The following is a 5,442-nucleotide window of genomic DNA, read 5'->3' on the forward strand; positions in this document are numbered from 1 at the left end:
TTAATAGTAATGTACCAATGTTAGTTTCTTAGTTCTGACAAATGCACTGTTAGGAGAAACTGGGCAAGGGATATATAGAAACTCTCTGTATTATCTATGCAACTTTTCTGTAAATCAAAAATTAGTCAAAAATCATGTCTCGCGTGGGACAGGAGTTGACAGATGGTCTCTGGCTGGATTTCAGCGGCCGGGACCGCGGAAGAGGCTCCTGAAGGCGGCCACAATGCCCAGCCCACAGTGGATGACTTTGGTGCTTCATGAAGAATATTTCTAGATATATCACAGACATTAAGCCTTTGCCACCCAACATAAAAGACAGACTGTTCAAAATAATGAGCATGCAGGGGCAGATAACAGATTCAAACATCAGTGAGATTTTACATCCTGAGTCCAAACTCTAGATCTACGAAGCTGTGATATTTCAGATTCTGCTCTCCTACACCTATATAACTGCAGAAAACTGAAGAAATTAAATTTAAGTTCCTCAAAAGAAAACAGAATTTCCATAACTTCAAAAGGAATAAAAGCTGTGGCTTCACCTTGTTCTTACCTGCACGAAGCTTCTTTGAAAAGATGCTTCAATCTCACTGATGAAGGAGTCCATGCTCTTGCACTCAATTGCCGGCTGCTAAAGTTAGGGACTTCCCTTCATGGCACAGCGGTTAAGAATCTGCCTGCCAATGCAGGGGACGCGGGTTTGAGCCCTGGTCCGGGGAGATCCCACATGACGTGGAGCAACTAAGCCCGTGCGCGGCAACTACTGAGCCCATGTGCTGCAACTACTGAAGCCTGAATGCCTGAGCCCATGCTCCGCAACAAGAGAAGCCACTGCAATGAGAAGCCCACGCACCACAATGAAGAGTAGCCCCCACTCTCAGCATCTAGAGAAAGCCTGCACAGAGCAACCAAGACCCAATGCAGCCAAAAATAAATAAACGAAATTAAAAAAAAAAAGATCATTGATTTAGGTGGCTGCTTAGATATTACTGATGTGTACTTGCAGACATTAGGAGAAAGCTGCCCATTTTTGCAGAGTTGATTTTTCAGCTACTCAGGTATCTCACAGTGGTGTGGTTGTGCTTGTTAGTGGACCTTGTGCCAAGAAATTAGAGGAAACTCATATGGGGTATTGTGTGAATGTGACTGATGAGGCTGTAGAAGCTGTCCTTACTTGCTGTCCTCAGATATGTATATTACTCTTCCATGGATGCCCCCTGATAACAGACCATTCAGGAGAAGTCTTGGAGCAATTAGTAGGTCCAAACAAACTAAAGCAGTGATGTGGACTGTATATTGATGCTTATTGAAGCTTATTAAAGCTATGATCTTCATACTACTTTCCCAGGAAACAATGATGTAGAGATTGGCTTTCCAATAATATGATTTATGCTTTGAAGTTAACCAGGCTCTTAAACATTTTAATAGTGCTATTATTTCTAAGTTTGTTTGAGGAGCGATTGTTCTTGAAATGGCAATCCTAGCATGCCCTCTGATGTATTTGGGGAGGGTAATGTGTTTGTTTCTTAAATAACAAAGTTTTAAATTACCTGTTTTCCCTGGAAATTTCCTTCTCCTACCTAGATATTTGAACTGCTATAAGAGAAATTTACCAATATGGATAAACATTAGGAGAATTCTAAGTAAAGGTATTTCTAAAAGCAAAAAAAAAAAAATTAGTCAGAAATAAAAAGTTTACTAAAAGAATCAAGAGCTAGACTGTATTGGTTTTCTTTACTTTGCATAATGGTATTATAAGTTTCTGAAAATGTAAAACAATTGCCATTGACTTAACAATAAAAAATTGGAAATGTGTGTTCATGGGAAAAAATCTCCGACTAAAACTCAGTAGCAATCAAGGAAAGAGTTAGAGGATGGCTGGTCCCAACAGCACATCTGCAAGGTAGCATACCAGTGATACCTACACTCCAAATTGCTTTGCCATACATCATGACTCCAAGATATTCTGACTGCTATTTGCTCCTGATTCCCACCTTCATTTATTCAGCATATCAGGAGTTTCTTCCATTCTTGAGAATCTCTCGATTCTACACTCAGGATTCAGGGTATCTTTGTTTGTTTGTGTAACAATATTATCTTAACGACTTGGTCATGGTATCACATTTTGCCTCAACTGTGTTTGCTTATATACCAGAGATTCTAAGCCTGGTGAGGCCATGGACTTGAACTGATCCATCATTGCATGTCCAGCACCTGACTCTTAACTGGGCAAATAATTATTTGTTGGATGGATGAATAAAGGACATGCTTCAGCATTTGACGTGAATTCTTGCCTGAAAAACACAAATTTTCCAATGATATTTCATTATGTAAATATATCCCTTTGATGGAACTTGATGAAACTTGCAAGGCCTTCAGGTCTTGTAAAGAAACATCATCAGGCCTTTGTCCAACTCTGGTGAATTCATGGAAAGTCATGAAGATCCTATTAACTCTTATGGAAACTATGGCTTTAACTAGAACAGTGTAGAATGAGTGTGCTCTGGTCTCAAGGGGCTGCTCCCTGGGACCTGCACTGAGGCCCAGGGCCTGAGCTGGCCACAGAGGTATGGTCAGAGGCTGTACTGTCAAAGGTTTACGTATGCATTGCTTTGTCTGTCCTGCAGTACCTGCTTCCCTAAGTAAGCTTCTCTGCTCCCACTCCAATGTGCTAGGAAAGGAACTCACAACTCATCTGTCTCCCTGGTAGGCCCGTGGCCCCTGCCAGGCCAATCAGAGACTTCTCTGTGGTTTTTAAAGCTTGAAGCTGGAGGAGAAGTGGCCTTTGCCTTTTAGAGCATGGAATTGGGAGGAGGTGATGCAAGGGCAGGTGTCAGCCTCCTTCCCTGTCACATGGAGAAAATCTACAGAAGAATAGAGGGGCCTCAGTCAAGATACAGAAATGCAAAGAGAAAAAGAAACCTAATATCCATGGTTAAGGGTCTGGGTCCAATTGCACTTTAGGCCACCTCATTCCCTGAACTTCCCGGTTATGAGAGCCAACAAATGCCCTTTTTCCTTAGGCTGATTTGGGTTTTTGTCAGTTGCCATGGAGAGTTCTGCCATAGAGAGTCCTATAATCCTGGAGAAAAATGTGCAATTTCCTTCCCACACTTAATGGGGACTAGTACCAGCTCAGCCAGGGAAACAGCTCGGTGGGCTTCTGCTTGGACAGAGTGCTGTGGCAGAGAAGGCCAGTTGCCCTCCCCAAACTCAGGCTCTCCCTTCCCTTGCAGACACTGTCACTGGGGGATTGGCACTCACACCCAGACTATACTTCCCATCTCCTCCTACGTTTAGGTGGGAACGCATGGTAAGCTCTCACCAAGGGAATGTGAGTGGAAGTGACATGTGTCAATTCCAGGCTGGAAGGCAGTGAAGAAGCAGGGGTTCCTCACCATTCTCTCCTTTTTGTTGCACATTAGCTGGATAAAGAGGGTTCTGAGGGCTTCCCTGGTCGTGCAGTGGTTGGGAGTCTGCCTGCCGATGCAGGGGACACGGGTTCGTGCCCCAGTCCGGGAGGATCCCACGTGCCGCGGAGTGGCTGGGCCCGTGAGCCATGGCCGCTGAGCTTGCGCGTCCGGAGCCTGTGCTCTGCAACGGGAGAGGCCACAACGGTGAGAGGCCCGCATACCGCAAAAAAAAAAAAAAAAAAAAAAAAAAGAGGGTTCTGAGACCTTCAAGGATAGCAGAGCCACAGTTGGAAGGAGGCTTGGTCCTGCCTTAAGGCCAAGAAAACTTCCCTTTGACTGTTATGTGAGTGAGAAATAAACTTTTTTGGTGTAAACCACTGAAATGTTGGGGATTTGTTTGATACAGCAGCTAGCACCACTCTAATACATTTCCAAGAGCTGGCGCTGGGTCTAGTTGAAGATTTTGTAAGTACGAAGAGTCACAAGCAAAGCTTAAGAGAGAGAGAGACCCAGAGCTGAAACAAGAGCTGAATTCTATGGTCAAGTCCAAGGGATGATTTCAAGGATGGAAACAGAAGACAAAGTCGGAGGGTCAGCCACCAAGTTGGCCCTGAAAGAAGTAGTGAGTGGGGAATTAGAGCAGGGACAGATACGAGGTGAGAGCCAACCAAGCGGGATGCCTCTGGCTTGGTTTTTGTGGCTGCCAGCAGCGTGGAACATGGGTGGGTCTTCCTGGTGTAGAGGGCCAGGGGCAGGGTGGGCAGGAAGCACAGGTAGCCTGAGGGAATGGTGCCAGGTGTCAAACCAGGGGGATGAGTAGAATCCACAAACAGGAAGTCAGTCATGACTTCAGAACCTTCAAGTCCTGGGAACATGTTGGGATGTAGAACAGGAAGCAGGTCAAGGCAAATGGTTTAGAACTAATGACAGAGCTATTTTGGAAGCCTCATTCTCTGTGGAGTCTTGGGATGGGCCTGGTAGGTAAAGGAAAGGGAGGTAGCACGCCAGGTGGGGATGGGGCCAAAGGACGAGCACACACCCTGTCCAAAGGGGGCAGCTGTTGCTCAGCTCCTGCACATCATTGCAATGTGGACGTGCAGCCCAGTGTCTTCAGATCCTCCAATTTTTCAAGAAAAGCAGGAAATCCGGATTTTTTTTTCTTTTTGGTGGGGCCGGGGGGAGTAAAATCTCCTGATTTTTAAATGCTGGCAACTAATTAAAAAATTTGAAAAACAGCCTGAAGGCCAAAGAAAACACATTCACAGTCTGAATTGGCTCACAGTCTGCCAGCTTTGGGCCTCCGGCTTAAAGGAAATGGGCAGAAACAAAAACATGTAAAAAACAAAACCAGAAAACATGAAAATCATTCATAGTTTCCCCTGATTTCCAAACACCACAAGATACTACTAGAAGAAGAGCTTTGCGACAGCCACTCACAAAACCACAATATGTTTGGTCTTCAGAAAAGCTATGGGCTTCTGGAAAGCTATGGGCTTCTGCCAGAGAAGTACCTTGTAGTTTCCCAAATCTGGTGCAGTTTTCTCAAAATTCGACCTATAGCTTTGATGGAGTGAGCTAATTTTCTTTCATCTTTCTCTCAGGCACACCAGGTTTTCTTTTGTTGTTTGTTTGTTTTGGTATATCAGTTTTTAGGTTTACTTTCTTTTCTGAAAGGCCATCTACTCTTGACAGCCGTGTTTCCAGTAAGAGCAATTACCTGAGTGAAGGCAATTTAAAGAAACAGTACGTGAGCCAGTACGTGAGTTTGGCTAACTAAATTTTATGATAGGAAATGCTTCCAGGCCAAAAACCTCAAAAAGTGATCAAAGGTTTTCAAAGACTGGATCCAACTAGTTCAGTTTATTAACCTTGGCCTGTGCCCAAGCCAGGGTTTTTAGAGGATGCTCAGAGGATGTGGCAAATACAGAATCTAATTTTTTTAAGATGTGGTCTCTTAGGGTGTATGTGTCTACATGACTGGCTGCTGAACTCTTCATTTTTGGTGCCCCAACTTAGTATCTAGCTTAAGGCT

The 5,442-nt window shown here is 44.2% G+C and overlaps 1 pseudogene across 1 annotated transcript; it reads left to right on the plus strand.

The window, feature by feature from the left end:
• The first annotated feature begins 251 nt into the window (after positions 1-251).
• LOC309802625 (protein AMN1 homolog) lies at positions 252-1,424 on the plus strand (annotated as a pseudogene). The gene is made up of 2 exons: positions 252-634; positions 956-1,424. The product of its transcript is annotated as a protein AMN1 homolog (transcript).
• The last annotated feature ends 4,018 nt before the right edge of the window (positions 1,425-5,442 follow it).

Source organism: Mesoplodon mirus, assembly GCF_964341445.2.
Source record: "Mesoplodon mirus genome assembly, chromosome: 4".
NCBI lineage: Eukaryota > Metazoa > Chordata > Mammalia > Artiodactyla > Ziphiidae > Mesoplodon > Mesoplodon mirus.